Genomic DNA, 22,667 nt, shown 5'->3' with positions numbered 1-22,667 from the left:
TCCCTGCCGGTCACACAGTTTGCCCCTTCTGTGTTCTATCTTCTCAACTCAAACATTGTCATCTCTGCTCCCTGTCCCTCTTCCTCATGCCGCACTCTGCTCCTTCTCTGCACCCTGTCCCCTCTGCACCCTGTCCCTTCTGCACCCTGTCCCTTCTGCATGCGCTCAGCCTCTTCTGCTCCCTGTCCGTTTTGTTCAGACTGCTTTGTGTGTGTGTCCCTTGTGCTCACACGCTCCTTCCAGCAGCTTGCTCCCATAGCTCCTTAAAGCCTCAGACCCCACGCTGCACTCTCTGTTCCTGCTGCTCACACACTGTGTGCACGCTAACCCTTCTACTCATGCACTGGCCTATGCACATATACTGCCCACTATGCATAAAATCTCTTACAATCCCTGCTCACCCACTACCCTAATTAGGTTCCGACCGTTCCACTTGCACACTACCCCTTGTTTTATTTTTTAACTATTGTACTCCCCCTTCATTCACACTCCTCGTCTAACTTCCAGTCCTCATTATTTCAGTGATGCCCAGACCCGTTCCTCAGCATCACTCGGCGCCACCCCAGCATCACTCGGCGCCACCCCAGCATCACTCGGCGCCACCCCAGCATCACTCGGCGCCACCCCAGCATCACTCGGAGCCACCCCAGCATCACTCGGCGCCACCCCAGCATCACTTGGCGCCACCCCAGCATCACTTGGCGCCACCCCACCGCCACTTGGCGCCACCCCACCGCCACTAGGCGCCACCCCACCGCCACTAGGCGCCACCCCACCGCCACTAGGCGCCACCCCACCGCCACTCGCCGCCACCCCGGCGCCACTCGCCGCCACCCCGGCGCCACTCGCCGCCACCCCGGCGCCACCCCGGCGCCACCCCAGCGCCACCCGTCGCCACCCCAGCGCCACTCGGCGCCACAACTCTGCACCACCACAGCGTCACTCTGCGCCGCGCCACTCTGCGCCACTCCACTCTGCGCCACTCCACTCTGCGCCACTCCACTCTGCGCCACTCCACTCTGCGCCACTCCACTCTGCGCCACTCCACTCTGCGCCACTCCACTCTGCGCCACTCCACTCTGCGCCACTCTGCGCCACTCCACTCTGCGCCACTCTGCGCCACTCCACTCTGCGCCACTCTGCGCCACTCTGCGCCACTCAGAGCCACCCCAGCGCCACCCCGGCGCCACCCCAGCGCCACTCGGCGCCACAACTCGGCGTCACCCCAGCGTCACTCGGTGCCACCCCAGCGTCACTCGGCGCCACCCCAGCGTCACTCGGCGCCACCCCAGCGTCACTCGGCGCCACCCCAGCGTCACTCGGCGCCACCCCAGCGTCACTCGGCGCCACCCCAGCGTCACTCGGCGCCACCCCAGCGCCGCCCCAGCGCCACCCCAGCGCCGCCCCAGCGCCACTCTGCGCCGCCCCAGCGCCACTCTGCGCCGCCCCAGCGCCACTCTGCGCCGCCCCAGCGCCACTCTGCGCCGCCCCAGCGCCACTCTGCGCCCCCCCCCAGCGGCACTCGGCGCCCCCCCCAGCGTCACTCGGCGCCCCCCCCAGCGTCACTCGGCGCCCCCCCCAGCGTCACTCGGCGCCACCCCAGCGTCACTCGGCGCCACCCCAGCGTCACTCGGCGCCACCCCAGCGTCACTCGGCGCCAACCCAGCGTCACTCGGCGCCGCCCCAGAGTCACTCGGCGCCACCCCAGCGCCACTCTGCGCCGCCCCAGCGCCACTCTGCGCCGCCCCAGCGCCACCCCAGCGCCTCCCCAGCGCCACCCCAGCGCCACCCTGCGCCGCCCCAGCGCCACTCTGCGCCGCCCCAGCGCCACTCTGCGCCTCGCCACTCTGCGCCGCCCCAGCGCCACTCTGCGCCTCGCCACCCCAGCGCCGCCCCAGCGCCACTCTGCGCCACCCCAGCGCCGCCCCAGCGCCACTCTGCGCCGCCCCAGCGCCACTCTGCGCCACCCCAGCGTCACTCGGCGCCACCCCAGCGCCACTCGGCGCCACCCCAGCGCCACTCGGCGCCACCCCAGCACCACTCGGCGCCACCCCAGCACCACTCGGCGCCACTCTGCGCCGCCCCAGCGCCACTCTGCGCCGCCCCAGCGCCACTCTGCGCCGCCCCAGCGCCACTCTGCGCCCCCCCCAGCGTCACTCGGCGCCCCCCCAGCGTCACTCGGCGCCCCCCCAGCGTCACTCGGCGCCCCCCCAGCGTCACTCGGCGCCCCCCCAGCGTCACTCGGCGCCCCCCCAGCGTCACTCGGCGCCGCCCCAGCGTCACTCGGCGCCGCCCCAGCGTCACTCGGCGCCGCCCCAGCGCCACTCTGCGCCGCCCCAGCGCCACCCCAGCGCCGCCCCAGCGCCACCCTGCGCCGCCCCAGCGCCACTCTGCGCCGCCCCAGCGCCACTCTGCGCCATGCCACTCTGCGCCGCCCCAGCGCCACTCTGCGCCTCGCCACTCTGCGCCGCCCCAGCGCCACTCTGCGCCACCCCAGCGCCGCCCCAGCGCCACTCTGCGCCGCCCCAGCGCCACTCTGCGCCGCCCCAGCGCCACTCGGCGCCACCCCAGCGCCACTCGGCGCCACCCCAGCGCCACTCGGCGCCACCCCAGCACCACTCGGCGCCACTCTGCGCCGCCCCAGCGCCACTCTGCGCCGCCCCAGCGCCACTCTGCGCCGCCCCAGCGCCACTCTGCGCCTCGCCACTCTGCGCCGCCCCAGTGCCACTCTGCGCCTCGCCACTCGGCGACACTCGGCGCCGCCCCAGTGCCACTCTGCGCCACCCCAGCGCCGCCCCAGCGCCACCCTGCGCCGCCCCAGCGCCACCCTGCGCCGCCCCAGCGCCACTCTGCGCCGCCCCAGCGCCACTCTGCACCACTCCACTCTGCGCCGCCCCAGCGCCACTCTGCGCCTCGCCACTCTGCGCCGCCCCAGCGCCACTCTGCGCCACCCCAGCGCCGCCCCAGCGCCACTCTGCTCCGCCCCAGCGTCACTCGGCGCCACCCCAGCGTCACTCGGCGCCACCCCATCGCCACTCGGCGCCTCCCCATCGCCACTCGGCGCCACCCCATCGCCACTCGGCGCCACCCCAGCGCCACTCGGCGCCGGCGCCACCCCAGCGCCACTCGGCGCCACCCCAGCGCCACTCGGCGCCACCCCAGCGCCACTCTGCGCCACTCTGCGCCGCCCCAGCGCCACTCTGCGCCGCCCCAGCGCCACTCTGCACCGCGCCACTCTGCGCCGCCCCAGCGCCACTCTGCGCCTCCCCAGCGCCACTCTGCGCCTCGCCACTCTGCGCCGCCCCAGCGCCACTCTGCGCCGCCCCAGCGCCACTCTGCGCCGCCCCAGCGCCACTCTGCGCCGCCCCAGCGCCACTCTGCGCCGCCCCAGCGCCACTCTGCGCCGCCCCAGCGCCACTCTGCGCCGCCCCAGCGCAACTCTGCGCCGCCCCAGCGCCACCCCAGCGCCACAACTCTGCACCACCCCAGCGCCACAACTCTGCACCACCCCAGCGCCACAACTCTGCACCACCCCAGCGCCACAACTCTGCACCACCCCAGCGCCACAACTCTGCACCACCCCAGCGCCACAACACGGCACCACCCCAGCGCCACAACACGGCACCACCCCAGCGCCACAACACGGCACCACCCCAGCGCCACAACTCGGCACCACCCCAGCGCCACAACTCGGCACCACCCCAGCGCCACAACTCGGCACCACCCCAGCGCCACAACTCGGCACCACCCCAGCGCCACAACTCGGCACCACCCCAGCGCCACAACTCGGCACCACCCCAGCGCCACAACTCGGCACCACCCCAGCGCCACAACTCGGGACCACCCCAGCGCCACAACTCGGCACCACCCCAGCGCCACAACTCGGCACCACCCCAGCGCCACAACTCGGCACCACCCCAGCGCCACAACTCGGCACCACCCCAGCGCCACAACTCGGCACCACCCCAGCGCTACAACTCGGCACCACCCCAGCGCTACAACTCGGCACCACCCCAGCGTCACTCGGCACCACCCCAGCGTCACTCGGCACCACCCCAGCGTCACTCGGCACCACCCCAGCGTCACTCGGCACCACCCCAGCGTCACTCGGCACCACCCCAGCGTCACTTGGCACCACCCCAGCGTCACTCGGCACCACCCCAGCGTCACTCGGCACCACCCCAGCGTCACTCGGCACCACCCCAGCGTCACTCGGCACCGTCACAGCGTCACTCGGCACCACCACAGCGTCACTCGGCACCACCACAGCGTCACTCGGCACCACCACAGCGTCACTCGGCACCACCACAGCGTCACTCGGCACCACCACAGCGTCACTCGGCACCACCACAGCGTCACTCGGCACCACCACAGCGTCACTCGGCACCACCACAGCGTCACTCGGCACCACCACAGCGTCACTCGGCACCACCACAGCGTCACTCGGCACCACCACAGCGTCACTCGGCACCACCACAGCGTCACTCAGCGCAACCCCAAGTTATAGGTGTCACATTTGCGTAAGTTATAACTATTGGCATTGTAAATGACAAAGCTATTAATTTAGCTATTTTCAAAACCAACACATAAATAAAAAAAATTGTCATTTACAAGACCAATAGCTCAAACTTTCCTAATGCGAGACCTATTGCATTGCAAATGCTTGTTTATTCTGTTGCAGTTCAGCTAGTAAAGTGTTTTGCTAAATTCTGCCAACTAGGAAGCTGATTATGGATTATGTAGCAAGTACAGCAATTTCATATTTATGCAGAAAAAGCAAAGGCAGTTAAATTGGTTATCCAGTGATCCCGACTATGAGTTGGGTAAAAGGAAAGCTGATTTGCATTTTTAAATTGAAACTTGATACGTCGGCAACCTGAACCGTAATAGAGTGGAGCTTGAGGCCGTGCATTCCAGTTCAAGCAAGAAGGAAAGTAACTGGTGTGATCTCAGTGAAACTTGATTTACACCAAGGGCCTTGCGCCAGAGGTAGAATCGCTGCCAATTCAGTGCGAGTGAAGGAGATGCTGTTGCCCAAACAGTCCCCAAAATGTCCAAGCTTCAACTAAGTTGCCTTCTGCAGCAGTGCTGGGTTATGGTGAAGGAGCTGGTACTTTTTAGGGCTTGCGCTCTGCGTTGCACTGTGCAGCAGTGCTCGCGCAGCGAGAGTCCTTTTTTTCCGGGGTTCAGAAATGGACCATGGAATTGTACACCCTCGTGCTTGTGTTTTTTGTTTTGTGTTTTGTAATTGGGCTTTGAGTGCGTGATTTGTTTCAACAGAACACGCAATAGGCCAAAGGCGGGCGCATTGCTCCGCCCACGGCCTATTGGTGTCTGTTACGCGCACCAAAGCTCATGTGGTTTCAATTATTGTGCCCAGACACGGGCGCAATAATTGAAAGCACATGTGGCGTGCGCACCACTCGCGGGCGTGTTTCTTTTTATTTTATTTTTTACAAGAGCGATCGCTTTTGTGGTCGCTTTCAGTGCATAAAGTTGAACTTAACTGCTCCAATCCGTTGAACTGTTATACCGACCTACCACCACCACTGCCCACAATTACACACTAAAAATACAAATACAAAATATTTTGACGAACAGGTGAAATTCCCTATTTGTACACGGAGGCTGAACGCTGGATTCAATGTGTGCGCACCGCTTATTGGGCAATTTCTGGGTAGAGAAATTCAGTGTGACTGTAGCAAGCCAGAGGTCTGTCTCCTCTGATTGGGCCATTATAAGCTAGGCAAGATATCAAAACATTATACTGTCTGCCTAGCGCTTACACGCTCGGAATCAAAGCACGGTGCTAACTGTTGTTCTAACTGCCCAACTGAGGGTTGTGTGGCAGTCACCGCCGTCAGTGGGGTTCAGACAGTGAGTTTTACTCCCATCTCTACTACACATGCATAACCCACTCCGCTATCTCGCTTATGTACAGCAGCTCCTCTGATGACCCCAGACATTTTTCAGCCAGGGTGAGTTCCTCCCCAAGGACTCTTCCCGTGATGCGAGCAGCAGCGGCTCTACATAGGAAGTGAGGTGTCGATTACATTTGAACCTTGACCCCCCGCTAGTGAGGTGGCGATAGTCCATGCATGTCCATAGATTGACTTACACCCAGCAGCAGTGACGCAAGCCAAACCATAGCATTACAGTCTGTGTCTCTAGGTAGACCTACAAAGCACCCCAATGCAGGGCACATCGGTGTATTTCATCTTCACGTGGCACAGTCCTGTCATTTTATTCAGAAGCCTCTAGGCGCTCACAGACGGGGGCTAGGGAACACTGTGCTGCGCTTTAATTCAGACAGCGGCCAAGCAGCCCTACTTCACCATTAATTGTAGAAGAGCAGCCCTTGTGCCAGAGAGCAAGTTGCTGCCATTTCATTTCGGGCGTCCATAGGTTCCCAAGCTTCTCCCCACATCGCGTTTCTGATCACCACAACAGTAAAGTCAACACTTAGGTTATCACTGAGAATGGCAATCAAACTAGAATCACATCACCATACAGGGTATAGGATTTAGGGGTTGTCCTTTAGTGTGGTACATACACGATCCAGTCCTTAAACAAGCATTTGCAATGCAAAAGGTCTCGAATTTGGTACAGTTTAAGCTATTCGCATTGTAAATGACAATGCATTTTATCTGTTTTAATAACACGTTCATCGGCGCACTCCATGGTGAAAGCACATGAGGGACCCTTAACGGAGGCAATGAATTAATGTCTTTTCATCTGGTCACTGCTTTACTTAGTTTCCACCATTTGTTTCCTCGACCACGCTAGAAGGAGGGTGTAGATTGCTGCTGGACTAGTCCAAAGGTCCCTTGCTGTGGAGGTGGTGTCCACTCCAGGTAAACATCCGGTACTTGTTGATTCTGGCAGTTCGAACGCCGCCTTTTTGGCAAATCTGTTTAGTGTGCAGAAGTCCATACAATTTTGGATTGGTAGACAATAGTCCCGCAATCTCTTCGCACACTGACTCCTAGACACCGATTGCTCTGCAAATGTATTTATTTATTTTATTTTAAAGGGATTTATATAGCGCTAGCTATACCCGGAGGTATCAGAGCGCATTACATGAGTATTCAGACCATAATTGTAGGTGACATTGTAACAGAGGTTACATAGTTAAAAGAGCCTGGCTTGCTTCCATTACCTCCTCACCCTTCTAACATGACAAAGTCCTTACTCTGCAAGGAGGCCACATCCTCCAAAATAGGCAACCAATAAAAAAATCAACAGTCACTCACAGGTGACCAGACAACAATGGAGAGAGTCCCATCTTATTTGGTGTTGGAGGCGGTGAATTTAAAGTGCCTCAGTCCCGGTACTGCCCCTCTTTAGGCGATGAACAAAAATGTATAAACTGGTACGTCTGGAAATCTGTAACCTGTATGATTAATGAGTGTTCATTGGCTACGTAATCCTAGGGTTAGCTCTTCAGTCTGAAAGCTGACCTTGCCTCCTAATCTGTGTTACTTGTTTTCTGATGGACACTTTCTCCAGTATTAGGGTGTCTTTCATAGATTCACATGCTTGAATTTTCCCCGTCGTCTAAGTGGGAGTCCCACGGTAAATAAAATAGCAATAACATACCAATAACCTATGTATGTAAATACATAACACATGAAATAATGCACGAAAATACATAATAAATACTCAAAAACAATTCCTACATAGGAATACATGGTAGAGAGAGAAAACACTTGTAACATATTCCTGTCATTAAGATTAGTCCAAACTACAGCCAATAAGGCGCCAGCACCCTTCCAGAACCTTCTCCTCAGAGCTCAGACCCTCAGATTTTCTGCCGCACGTCGTGTGAAGGGAGTCTCCCTGAGCTCTGCTCAGTTTTCTCAACTTCTTCAAGTTTTTCCAGTCTTCTCAGCATGTCTTCATGTAAGAAGTCTTTATTTAGACCTTGCTCTTCTTGTGGGAAATTGTGTCTTTACTCTGAGGACCCCCACAAGAAGTGTATTTATTGTCTTTATCCCGACCATGAGGTTGGTAAATGCAAGTTTTGCAGGACTTTCTCTACAAAGAAGGCCGTCTCCTCATTTGGCTTCAGAGACTTAAAGATAAGGATTCACCACTGTCAGATGCAGAAAGTTTGAAATCTGGACCTTCAAAAGCAGTCTCCAAACGTAGTAGTGTTCAGGATATGCCTTCACCTTTTCTAAAAAGGAAGAAACTCTCACTGTCTGTGGCTCCGGCGGTGTCTTCAACGCCTCCTACTACTTCTACGCCCACGAGACCTGGCTCTCAGGCGTCTTCTGCTGCCTCCCATCATGTTTCTGCTCCGAAACATGTTTCATCGTCGACAGGAGCGTCAAAGATCGTTCCGACGACGAGATCTGCCGTCTCCGGATCGCCGACGGTGCAGTGACGACGACGTCCGCCTCCAGATCGTCATCGATGGCAACGTCGACGTCTTCCATGTGGACTAAGGTATCGCTTAGCTTGAAGACTGTCTCGTCGATGATACCTACTGCCTTGTGTTCGACGAAAAAATCTGCTTCGTCAGCAAAATCATAGTCGACGAAAGCGCACAGAAAATGTTCTTAGTCGTCGGTCCCGTCGACGACAACTCTGTCGACGGCAACTTCATCAACGCCGGCGACTTCGCCGACGACCTTACCGTCTACAATGGTTCCGTCGACGGCGGCTCCGTCGGCGGTGGATCCTTCTGCAGCAACTTCGTCAACACCTCTGCCAGCGTCGTCGGCACCGTCGACAGTGGTTCCTTCGTTTGCTTCATTGCCTTTGGTGCCCTTGTCTTCCACCGGGTCTGGCTCTTCCACCGCCGACCCCTTGCCCCATCGTCCACTGCCAGTTGACCAGCTATCCATCCCAGATCTGCAGCCTCCCTTGCCCATGTTTGCCACGGGCTCTGAGCAGGATTCTTACTCTGACAATGATGTGGGTGATTCCTTCAGGGTGGCACGCAGTCCTTCGGATTTGATTATTAAGTGCCAGGATTATAGTGATGATGATGACGACCATTATTCTCAGGCAGAAGAACATTCTGTGCAAGTTCCAACTACGACACTGCCTTTGTTTCTCATCTCAAATCTCCAACATATGTTGGACGACTACAACCAGCGTTTCCCACCCTCTCCACAGGGTTCGCCTGTGCCTCATGTGCTTGCGGCGGTGGCGGCTCCAGTAGTTAGTTGTTCTGCCACCATTGCCTTCTCCACAGGTTTAGACATCAGTGAAAATACACACTACGGTGTACCCTGTTGATGATGATGACGTCATTCCGGAACGGGAAGATGGAGAAGTTCACAATGATGATGATGATGACGACGCCACCCACATGGCCGGTGGACATTGCAAGTTTCCATCAGCTTATGGATAGAGCGGCACATCGCTTAAAGCAGTCCAGAAGGAGGAGTACTGTTTCCTCTATGATTTTAAAAATCAACCATTCAAGCAAGTCCGCACTATACCCATCATAGACTTTATATGGACTGAAGGGGTGAAACTCATGCAAACTCCAAATTCGCTGCCAGCACAACTGCCTCGCCTTGAGAAAAAATACAAGGCGCCCATCAGTTCTCCAGCGTGCCTTAATGCTCATCCAAAGTCTGACTCAGTGGTCACTCAAGCTGCACAATGTTGTTCCCGTAATCCGACATTTACGGCTCCTCCGGATCGGGAGGTTCGTCGCCTGGACTCTATTGGACGCAAATTCTCCACTATGGCATCCACTACGGTGAGTGCGGCTAATGCTTAAGCCATCCTAGGCCGCTACGACCGGCAGATGTGGTCGGACTTGTCTGCCCTGGTGAACCTCATCCCTGACGCTTCCAAGGCGGAAGCCTTAAAGATTCTGCAGGACGGAGAGAGGACACCGGAGGAAATTGTTTATTGCGCAGTTGACATTGCGTGCACTGGCTTTCGTCAGCTTGCTGGGGCAGCGGTCTTGTGGAGGCAAGGGTTGGTTACGGTCTACCTCTTTCCGCCAGGAAGTACAAGCCAAGATCCTGGATATGCCATGTGACGGTGAGTCGCTTTTTGGAGCGCACGTAGATGAGGCATTACGGTCCATTAAAAAGGACACTGATACTGCGCGCTCATTTGGGACTTTACAGTTTCGGAAGCAGCCATTTCGTGGTGGACGCGGCACCTTCTCAACTTTTCGTGGAGAAAACACTCAATATCGCTCCTACCACCAAGGTAACCAACGCTACTCATCCAATCAACAGCAGTCCACCCGACAGCAGTCGTCCAAATCCTACAGGGGAAAATCCTCATATAGAGGATTCACTCCCAAACGTCAATGACTTGTGTATCCCCCCCCAGTGTTGGAGGTCGAATCTCTGTTCTTTTCTCAGTGATCCTCCATCACCTTGGACCACTGGGTTCTGGACATTGTGGAAAAGGGCCATGCTCTAGAGTTCATCAAGATTCCTCCTCCCACTCCACCGTCTGGCCCGCCTCCTCCCCACCTCAAGGAGCTTTTCCATCAAGTTCGTCTTCTAATTCAGAAAGGTGCCGTCGAAGTGGTTCCCAAGTCTGAGGGGAAAGGGTTTCTATTCCCGTTTCTTCCTAATACTCAAGAAGATGGTAGATTGGCGACCGATTCTGGATTTGCGAGCGCTCAACAGGTACCTCAAGAGCCAATCCTTCCTAATGCTTACACTAGAGAGATCTTGCATCTTCTCTCCATGGGCGACTTCATGACCACCATCGACCTTCAGGATGCTTACTTCCATGTTCCAATTCTCCAGAAGCATCAGAAGTACTTGCGCTTCCGGGTGGGACGGAGAGACTTCCAGTTCAAGGTGTTGCCTTTCGGCCTCCGGTCCGCCCCTTGTGTCTTCACGAAAGTATTGGCTCCAGTAGTGGCTTACCTGCGTCTCCAAGGCATCCAAATCTTTCCATATCTGGACGACTGCCTCCTCAAGTCAGTCTCGCAGACAGCTGCTTCAACACACTCGTCTGTATCGGGACGTGATTCGATCTCTCGGCCTAGCCATCAATGCAGACAAGTCTCAGGTCAAACCGGCTCCCCGCAGGAATTTTCTGGGAGCCACTTTAGACACAATGCTTACAAAGGCATTCGTGTCCCAAGAGCGTCAACAAAACATCCTCCGCTTGGTGTCTCTGATTCGGGCAATACTGTCCGTTTCAGTCCGGTCCTTAAAGTCCTTTCTGGGGATGGCATCGTCTTGTATTGCACTGATCCCAAATTGCAGACCACGGACTCGCCCCATTAAGGAGGAATTGGAAGTTCAATGGCGTCAGGTCACCTGTTCTTTCAACGACCTCGTGGGTGTCACCGCTCTCATGAGAACAGCTCTCCAGTGGTGGGCGCAACCGTCCAACCTTGCGACAGGAACTTCTTTCCTCTCCACCACTCCAGAACTCACGCTAACAGACGTCTCATTAGAATGCTGGGGTGCTCACCTTCAATGCCTCTGCATCAAGGGCAAATGGTCTCTGCTTCAACTTTCCTGGCACATCAACAGGCTGGAGTTGATGGCAATTTTTTGGGCGCTCAAGTAGTTCCTTTCTGTGATTCAAGGGGAATCTGTGCTCATTCAGACGGACAATACCACCCAGTATGCACTATGTCAACAAGCAGGGCGGAACCAGGTCTCCACTCTTGTCTCGGCTGGCTCAGTCGATCTGGGATTGGGCACTCTGTCATCAAGTTACCCTGGCTGCGGTGCATCTGCCGGGCGTCTCCAACATCCTAGCGGATTCCCTCAGCAGGTCCACGTCATCGACCTACGAGTGGGAGTTGCATCAACCAACTCTCGACCTCGTTTTTCAACGATGGGGTCGTCCGTCTCTGGATCTCTTTGCAACCCCGGAGAACCGGAAATGCCCATCTTACGCAAGTTGGCATCCCCACCAAGGGTCGTGCAAATATTGCCCTTTTGATGAATTGGTGCGATCTATTCGCCTACGCTTTTCCTCTGATTCTCCTCCGATTCCGTTGGTGCCTTGTGTGCTGTGGAAGATGCGGAGGCAGCCCTGCCACATTCTCCTGATCGCCCCCAGATGGCCCTGACAGGCGTGGTTCTCGGAGTGGCTCCTTCTGTCCCAGTGCGAGCCCATCCTCCTCCATCCTCGACTGGCCCTCCTCACGATAGACATGGGTCAGATTTGCCATCCGAACCCCTCCTCTCTACAATTGTCGGCCTGGAACCTGAGCACCTTGAATTTGCGCATTTAAATATCTCGCCGGAATGCAGAGACATTCTAGCTCAGGCCAGAGCTCCGTCTACCATTAAGATTTACAAGCTCAAATGAAAGAGGTTCTGCCATTGGTGCGTGGCTACGAATATCCATCCTATCCATTCCACTCCGGAGCAGCTATTTTCGTTCTTTCTGCACCTGGCTTAATCAGGGCTTTCCCATGCTACTTTGAGTTTTCTTGGCAGCAATCTCTCGTTTCCGGCAGGATGGCTCCTCCTCTCTATGCTCTTCCAGAGTTATTTGTCAGTTTTTCAAAGGACTGTTCCGGAAGTTCCCACCTCTTCGGCATCCTCCTCCCACTTGGCATCTCAATGTCGTCTTAGCCCAACTAAAGAAGGCGCCATTCGAGCCTATCCATAGGGCGGACTTCAAGTTTCTGACCTGGAAGGTAGCCCTTATTCTTGCTCTGACATTATCTCGTCGCGTGAGTGATCTTCAGCCTTTCTCTGTGAAACCTCCTTTTCTCCAATTCAAACCGGACTGTGTGGTGCTTCGCACCAACCCAACTTTTCTGACAAAGGTGCCTACAGATTTCCATCTAAATGAACCTGTTTTCTTAAAGACTTTCTTTGCCGATCCTCAATTTCCGGCAGAGCAACGATTGCACTCTTTGGACATCAAACGATGCCTTAAATTTTACATCAACAGGACCGCCCCTTTTCACAGGTCCGATCAACTGTTCATTGCCTATGGACACATGCGTAAAGGGTGCCCCGTTACCAAGCCAACTATTGCACGTTGGATTTCTTCAGTCATTATCTTCTGCCATCAGCTGGCCGGCAAGCCTGTCCAATCTTCAGTGAGGGCTCATTCCGCCAGGGTGATGTCCTCTACCGCCCTGTTTGCTGGTGTGCCGCTTCATCAGATCTGCCGAGCAGCCACGTGGTCCAACAGGCACACGTTCATGAAACACTACTGCCTGGATGCCATCAACGAGGTGGATACAGCAGTGAAATACTCAGTACTTTGTCATCTTTTTAACTAAGGTGAGCCTCTGTCTTCCCTCCTCCACTATGGTTTTATATGATTGCTATCAGTACTTACATGACTGTATTATTGTCTCTTTGATTTTCTCCATGCTTTTACATAGCAATCGGGCCTCTTCGGCTGTTACTGCTCTCTATTCTATTAAAGCATGTGAATCTATGAAAGACACCCTAATACTGGAGAAGAAAAATTGTTACTTACCTGTAAACAGGTGGTTCTTCAGTATTGGTGTCTTTCATAGATTCACACGCGACCCACCCACCTCCCCTCAGAGGCTCGCTTCTCCTCAACTCTTTTGTCACTCTTGTGCTACGAAAATCTGATGGTCTGAGCTCTGAGGAGAAGGTTCTGGAAGGGTGCTGGCACCTGATAGGCTGTAGTTTGGACTAACATAATGACAGGAATATGTTACAAGTGTTTTCTCTCTCTACCATGTATTCCTATGTAGGAATTATTTTGGAGTATTTATTATGTATTTTCTAGTATTATTTCATGTGTTCTGTATTTACATACATATGTTATTGGTATTTTATTTACCGTTGGACTCCCACTTTGACGACGGGGAATATTCAAGCATGTGAATCTATGATAGACACCAATACTGGAGAACCACCTATTTACAGGTAAGTAACAATTGTTCTTCTGTATCCCAAGGTCCATGTACATCCCGATGTGCTGCAAAAGAAATTTGCATCCAAGACGGAATCCCGGCTGTGGTGCAAATTGTGCTCTAAGGGTTTCTACTTGTTGAGTTTGGAATTTACTGTTTCTCACAGCTTCGCAGACGGAAACATGAATGTGTGTGTGTGTGTTTGGTGTGTGCGTGCCTGGGCGTGTGTGTGTGTGTGTGCGCATCTGTGTATGTGGAAATGCCTGGGCCTGTGTGCGCATCTGTGTGTTTGCCTTTGTATGTGAAAGCATCTGTGTCTGGGGATGTGTGCGTCGCTATGTGTGTGTGCCTGTATAAGTGTGCGCATCTTTGTGTGCGTGCATTCCTGGGCCTGTGTGTGCATGCCTGGGCGTGTATGTGTGTGCATGCTTGTGTGTGTTTGCCTGTGTATGTCAAAGCATGTGTGTGCTTGCGAGCATGTCCAGGGCAATGCAATCCTGCACTTCTGTCAAGATTAACATAAAAACAAGCATTTGCAGTGCAATAGGTCTCACATTATTAAAGTTTGAGCTATTGGTGTTGCATTATTTAGCAATGCCAATAGCTCAAACTTTAATAATGCGAGACCTATTGCATTGCAAATGCTTGTTCTGTTAGTGAATGAGCGATAGACTTAGGCCTTGAATGGTCCGATCCATACACCAATATTGTCATAGTATACAAATGCTACAAGGGTCAGTTTGTAAGTGTCTCTGTATTCCTTTTGCCCAGTATACTGGTGTTTAAGAAGCTACAAAGCCCACCAACAATTGCATTGAAAACCATGTCCCCATGACTCCTGTTGCCACAGTCTGTTTTCCAGAAACTGGCATGTCTCCCTCTGAGTTTCTATAGGCCCTTGAGTCCAATCTTTCTTTTGTGTGCGTCTGACAAGAACAGGAGTTGCTGGTGATAGTTCATTTCACACCTGTGGAACTTGTCTCTACTGGGTATGTCCTCGAGGTGATTTAACAAAGTTTTTTGATGTTACCATACAGCATTGAATTAGTTAAAATATCCTCTCCTTGATATTCCTTAAAAAAAGTATAATGTTTAATATTGATAGCCTGTGCCTCTTTTTTGTTCTGGACATAGTCTGCACATGGTCATGTTGCTCATGTTGCTTTACACACCTAATGTCTAATGCAAGTTAGAAACAGGAGTACTAGTTACCCCTCAATTCCAGCATTCACCACATTTGATTGATAACTCTTAAGGATGGATGCTGCAGCCTTCCATGAAGGTAGTATTGTGGTTCATCTGGGTGGAAATGGTGAATGATGCTGAGATTTGAGACCTGGAGCAATCAAGGCAGTGCGTCCTTTACTATTTTAGTTCTGTTTCTTTTGTGATCCCACTCACCTTTTATCTCTCCTCACTGCAAGCCTTGCTCTCATATACAAGATTCACACCGGTATCAAAGGGATGCTAGAAGACCGGTGATGTCTGTAGCTCTTAGTACTTGTCTTGCCAGGCTTGCTTTCAGTTGCCTCTCGTCTTTTTAAGAGGCAACACCATGTAACTGGTGAACGTTATCAATGACCTCGTGAAGCCAAAAGGAGGTACACATGATTAGTATGGCTGTTTGGTTACCATGCAACTGTGCTCGACACATAGAAGTGAGCAGGCTGCATATCGATTGAGGCGAGGAAGTTGTCTTGTACACCTAAACTCTTACCCCAAACCTCCCTCCATTGTGTCCTCCAGACCACCACTGTGCTCTACCAAACCAATAACTTATATTTAAGGGCACTCAACATTGTGACAAGTCACAGATAGTTTTACTAAATAGAGCAAGATGGCCGCCTGGTAGGAGCTCTTGGTTAAAGCTCCAAGTGCTTGGGATTCCATTTCTGGATTTAATCCCTGTTAGCACCCAGCTTTCCGTGCAACGTAACTACCTCAAGTAACTGGAATATTTTAACATCACCCTCGTCGCAGGAAAGGAACGAGTCGCCCCGCCTTCTCCGGACACCGGGCTGCACCTGGCCATCGGCGGAGCTTGGGACAGACGAGTGGCTGCCCGGAGCCCGCTGTGGCGCTGACTGGAGCCTCTCATCTCCCCGGAGGCTGTGATCATCGCGGGAGAGGACCAAGTCGCCCCGCCTCCTCCGGACACCGGGCTGCCCCTGGCCATCGGCGGAGCCTGGGACGGACGCTTGGCTGCCTGGAGACCACTGTGGCGCTGACTGGAGCCTTCTAGGGGTCCCTGATCGCTGTGGCGCTGACTGGAGCCTGCTAGGGGTCCCTGCTCGCCCCGGAGGCCGGGACTGTCACAGGTGAGGACCGAGGCACCCCCGTCCCTACCCGGGCTGCCCCTGGCCATCGGCGGAGCCCGGGACGGATTCTTGGTTGCCTGGAGCCCGCTGTGACCTAGCAGCGCTTGATGGACGACTGGTGCCCACTGTGAGGGCCTGCAAGGTAGCTGTTTCTGGCCATCGGAGGCACCCGGCACGCCTGTAAAACAGGATCCGATCAGGAGTGATGCGACGCTGCCCAGGGGAACTGCCGGAGTGGAGCCCCGAGGCAAACGGGAAACAAACGACATCGCCTATCGAGGCGGGAGGGGCTGCAGTAGAGTAGCTCTGGCCGCTGCACGGGCACCAGCGAGTATGTTTGCCCTCATCATGGCTCACGGCTGCCCTCTGCTACAACTCATATTGACTCTATGAGGATCTGCCCGCTGCTGCCCGCTGCCGCGAGAAGCCCCAGACCCTGACGGTGCGAATCTGCCCACGCACTCGGACGCAAGGCTTCCTTCCTTTCCCTCTTCTCTTCCCCCTGCGGCTGGGACTCTCTGCGGTCCCCCCTGCTGCTACCGAGACCCTGGGAGCAGACCTGCAAACTCTGGTTTCAACTTGCCAGAAATCGATACACACCGCAGCTGTGCACATTCTGGCTAGACCCTCGATGTCTGCAAAACTATGCTGTCAACATCAGCGTATCTACTGAGCAGAAATCTCAAAAAGGTATTTACTTCACCCCACTTGCTTGTTCACATTCTAAACCTCCTTTGTTCAAAATGGCTCGGGTCATAAACTGAAGCAATAAACCCCCTCCTGTACCTCCAGATGCCCACGAGGCTCCTCAACAACTCCACATAAGATCACCAAAATAGAGATTAGACTCCCTCCCAGCAAGCTAGAAACTGGGCTAGCTAGAATAGAAAGTGAAACTGCCCTTTCCTGCTCTCAAAGCAACAACAACTAACAGAGGACTAATGTCTCTATCCCCCCTATTTGGCGGCCATTTTAGATTAGTCTCTCTCTTTCGCGGCCATCTTGGACTAGTCATTTTCATTATTTGATCATACCCTAAGCACTTGCCATTTAAGACTAATATCAACTACTGCGCACCTTACATAGCTCTGTATCTACACCTTCTTGTGATAGTGTCTGCCTTTTAGTGCAGTATTATACTTCTACTTGTATTTTGTACATTTTTGTAACCTCCACCCATTTCACTTTTTTCTCCTGTAATGCACCGATTGCTACCTCCATATAGTTTGATTGCTCACTAGTCTCACTTTTGATCCATGTAACTTACTGTTTGCACTTTTATTTTGATCCTGTATATCATCAGTATTATACTTCTACTTGTATTTTGTACATTTTTGTAACCTGCACCCATTTCACTTTTTCCCCCTAAACTGGTTGTATTTGTATTTTGGTCCCGTACAACATCAGTATTATACTTCTACTTATATTTTGTACATTTTTGTAACCTGCACACATTTCACTTTTTTCTCATGTAATGCACCGATCGTTACCTCATATATTTTGGTTGCTCACGTGTCACTTTTGATCCAGGTAACCCACTGTTTGCATTTGTACTTTTATTCCTGTTTATCATTATTGTTCACCTTACCGCACCTACCTATACCACCATCCCAACATGGATCCCGTCGGCAAGCACACATAGAAAATCAACTACCCACCCGTACTCACCAAAAAAGCCGTTAAACGCTTTAAACACAACTTCCTGAGGTCCCACTCTGAAACCCCCTTTGCCGACACCTACTTCTCCCCGGTCAATGGTTCCTTGAACACCGATTTCATCTTCCACACCATACGCAGAGCTCAATGGAGAAAAGCGTTCCTCACCTTACTCACCACCAGGAAATCCGCTCATGGCCTAACACACTCCATCACACCATCCCAACTCTTCCCAGGCAGAGCCACCATTACTATCTACAATAACGGCATGGTCCTAATTCAATCCACAGACAGGAACCTGGAACTACTAGACAACCTGTTCCCCACTTTCAAAGAGCACCTCTCCAATCCGCAGACCTCCACTCATATCACCTCCAGTCCTACCACCCCTGACTTCACAGCTCCCACCCACAACCCTTCTAACCTAGTTCAGCACCAGGTAGCTACCACACACTCCTCAATCACAGACACACCTACCACCCCTGACTTCACAGCTCCCACCCACAACCCCGCTAACCTAGTTCAGCACCAGGTAGCTACCACACACTCCTCAATCACAGACACTGATCTCTCCCTCATACACCATCCGCACCCCCACCCCCCTACCAACCCTCGGACTTCCACGCACACCACTCCCATTCCTCTCACCCCTGACATCACAGCTCCCACCCACAACCCGTCTAACCTAGTTCAGCACCAGAACGACACGCACAACGACAAATCCCACCCTTTATCCCCCCATTCTCAGTCCCCACTACCCTCTAACTAACCACGCAGAACACACCACCTTTCTTAATTTAACTCCCTCTCCCCACAACAGGACCATCTCCAATCCCATTTCCCCCCCATTCTTAGCCCCCATTACCCTACCTGCACCCCCACCACCACTAACATACACTCATCCTCCACCTTGCTCTCTCCGCCTACCACCAATGCCCTCACTTATACCACCAACCTCCTCCCTACTTCATCCACACCCCTCCCGCCCAAACACTCTCTCCTCCCTAACACCATCCCGTACACTGACACCACGGAGCCCTGCACGAACACCAGCCCACCCCCCACCGCACGCTAATTCCCTGGTCAGTCACTCACCCCTGATTTCCATCCCCACCACCAACACCTATCCCACGTTGGACAAGATTATGGCCACCCTCCTCCAGGTCAAAGAAGACATTCACATCATCTAAGAACTACTCTACACACACCCCAGACACCCCTCACCCACCTCCACCCCCAACATGTCCCCCACCCTACCGGATGACTCTCTCACTCAACACTCCCCTCACTGGACTTCAATCCCTGTTCGCAATCGCAACAACCGCCCCCGTCGCCCCTGCAACCCACTTTCGGACCTCGACACACTCACCCTCCTCCGCTCCTACGACCCAGCTCCCCTAAACCACACATCCACCACACACCTCGCCATTCCCACAATACACTCAAATCCCCTTAGACCCCCCCCCCACACTTAACTACAGAATCTCCATCCCTAATAACCTTAGAAAAGTCCCCCTCTCTCTAGAACCCTCTACCACCCTCAACAAACCCAGTCTCAAATGCACTCTCCTCAACTGCAGATCGGCCTCGAAACATTCCGCTGCCATCGCTGATCTCATGTTAACACTGAACCTTGACCTAATCATCATGACTGAAACCTGGCTAACTGAATCTTCTACACCTATAATGGACATTCTGGTTCCTCCCAACTACCACATCATTAGACTTGACAGGTTCGGCAAAATAGGTGGTGGAATCGCATGCATTTACAGGAACAACCTCTGTTCTGAAAGTCCACTCCACCTCCCTACCATCCCCAACATCCTGTGAATACATCTGCCTCGACATTATCAGTGATGGCAAACCGATATGCTCTCTTCACGGCATTTACCACCCACCCAGGGACAACCTCACCTTTTCCCAACAAATCATGGATATGATCTCCACCAATTCCGGAAGGCAGCTCACCCAAATATACCTTGGTGACTTCAACCTCCACTGGAACGATCACAATGAAGCGGTGGTAAATAGTCTTAAAAATGTCCTCAATGTCCTTGACCTCACCCAAATATGCAACAGCCCGACCCACGAGAAAGGCTCTATCCTCGACCTTATCTCCAAAGAGGACTCTATCCAACTCGAGTCCATCCAACCCTGTGACTGGTCAGATCATCATATTGTCACATTCTTCATCAATGAAAAAGTTAAATTTAACCTGGTTCAATCCTCCAAGCCCAAAGTCTGGAAAAGAGACCTGAAAAAACTCAACCCAAGCTCTCTACCCCCTAACAGCTGCAATCTCCTACTTCCACCTACCGGCGCTACAGACGTTCAATCCTTGACTGACCACTATCTCAACGCTATGACCTCAATAATTAATGAGGCTGCACCTATAGAGCTAAAAAGAGTCTCCACTAAAATCTCCAATCCATGGTACGACGGGAGTCTCAATCAGGATAGACGAGCCATGCGAATGGCAGAGCGCACCTGGAGATCAGCTCCCTCTGCACTGCACCTAAAAACTCTGAAGAAAAAGAGGAACGCCTACTTCAGGAAAAAAAACGCTCAAAATCAGATTTCTTCAGCCTCCAGTTCGACCAAGCAAAAAACCGTCCGAGAAAACTGTTTGAGCTAATCAGAACACAATCCAAGGAACAAGCCCAACCACTCAGCACTTTGCGCGAAGCACCCTCCTGTGAAGACTTCTCCTTCTCCGCTTTCTTTATCCAAAAAACTGACAACATAAAGAGCGATCTCCTCATTGACGCAAGCCTCTACTCCAAATCCCACTGCATAGCACCCACTGAACCAAAAAACAATGCTACATGGTCATCCTTTGGCACCTACTCTGAAGAAGAAATTGGCAAACTGCTCAGCACCTTGAAACCATCCAATCACCTCACGGACCCCCTTCCTGCTAACGCTGTAAAAGACTTTACCCCTTTGCTTCTCCCACTCTGGACTAAAATTATCAACAGCTCACTTCAACAAGGAACCATACCTGACTCCCTCAAAGTTGGTCAAGTCACACCTTTACTAAAGAAACCTACAGCCGACCCCTCTGATCTGAACAAAATTCCCGTCCCATTACCAAAATATTCCCACTCTCGCCAGACTGCTGGAAAAATGTGCACAACTACAATTTACTAAACACATTGATCAGTTTGATCTCCTCAACCCTCATCAATCAGGCTTCCGAGCAGGGCACAGTACAGAAACTGCTATGACTCACATAATTGACGACGCCCTTCAAATCCTAGATCAAAACGACACCTGCCTCCTCATCCTTCTTGATCTCTCTTCAGCATTCGACACCGTTAAACATGAGAATTTACTCGAACTATTAAACACAAGAATGGGTATATCTGGGACTGTTCTCAACTGGTTCACTTCCTTTCTACACAACAGGTTGCAGAAATTCAAGAGCAACAACCTGATGTCCTCGCCAATACCTGTATCGTTAGGCATCCCCCAAGGATCCTCCCTATCCCCAACTCTGTTCAACCTAGTTATGGAACCTCTCACCATCTTGCTACAAGCATCCAATGTACACTTTCACATGTACGCCGATGACACCCAACTTTATCTCAAATTACAATCCCCCAAAGACATTTTGCTCCTGAACTCAACGATCAGAAGCACCCAATCCTGGCTTGCCGATAATCATCTCAAACTCAATGCTCTGAAAACAGAGTTCCTTCTGATCTGATCTCACCTCCCGCGAAGATCTCTACCACTCAAATTTGGCTTAAACACCTAACTGCACTCAATGTCCAACCCACCATCGTGGACTCAGCAAAATCTTTAGGCATAACACTTGACACCAATCTCAACATGCAGCAACATATCAGCAAGGCAACTAAGGGAGCAAACTACCAAATCAATACCCTGAGGAAACTTAAACCCTTCCTCCCAGCCAAAGACTTCCAAACTGCAGTACAAGCACTAGTCATCCCTCGAATAGAATATGGCAGCATCACCTTCTGCGGACTCCCCCTAACTACTACCGCACCCCTAAGAGCTTCTCTAAACGCTGCAGCGAGACTCATCACTGGGTCAAAAAAACACTCACATATTTCCCCTGACTTGAAATCCCTGAACTGGCTGCCTTTTGAAGCCAGAATACATCTGAAAATTGCCTGCATGACGCACAAGGCGGTACACCTGAGCTCACCCGGCTACCTCACTCAGAAGTTGACAATTTCTGGCGGCTCTAGAAACACTAGAGGCACAAACAATCTTCTGCTGAAGCCTCGAAGAATCCGGAAGGAAAAAACGTATAAACGCTCCTTCTCAGGAATGGCACCCAGGATCTGGAACTCACTCCCTCCTGAAACCAGGCTCCTCTCCTCCACTACACTTTTTAAGAAAGAAGTAAAAGCTATCCTCACGGCTAAATACACTTGAACTATTATTTCGGACTCTTTAAAGACTTTGCACCGATCTGTACTACTTGTTCTATCCCTTTGCTTATTTGTATTACTTGTATTATCGACTTACATGATTGTCTATGCTCCCACCTATTTGTACTGTTAGCTTTATTGACTTACCTGTTTGACTATGCTCCCTCATGTACCTACCCCACCCCACTTATTACCTACAACTACGCTACGCCTAATGGCCTGTTATTCGCTCTCCTGTTCGTACCCCTTCTTTGTAAAGCGCTCTGATATCTGCAAAGATCTTCTTCATGCTATATAAAACTTTCAAAATAAAAAATAAAATAAATAAATACTTACCAGAACGCAGCCTTAAAGTCATTGGTGGACTATATTTGACTTTCTTTTTCTCTCCCACATGACCATGTGATAACTACTCTAAGCCAGTAACTGGGAGACGTGTCTCATTTTCTTTATTTTCTTTTACCCTTTGTGACTACG

At 52.8% G+C, this 22,667-nt stretch overlaps 1 protein-coding gene across 2 annotated transcripts in view; it reads left to right on the top strand.

Annotated features, from left to right (window-relative positions):
• Positions 1-22,667, top strand: part of SYVN1 (synoviolin 1) — a 267,012-nt gene that overhangs the window by 41,581 nt on the left and 202,764 nt on the right. The gene's annotated exons all lie outside the window — the stretch shown is intronic.

This window comes from Lissotriton vulgaris, chromosome 9, assembly GCF_964263255.1.
Source record: "Lissotriton vulgaris chromosome 9, aLisVul1.2, whole genome shotgun sequence".
NCBI lineage: Eukaryota > Metazoa > Chordata > Amphibia > Caudata > Salamandridae > Lissotriton > Lissotriton vulgaris.
The sequence above is the reverse complement of the archived record's forward strand: the minus strand, read 5'-3'. Positions and strand labels throughout refer to the sequence as shown.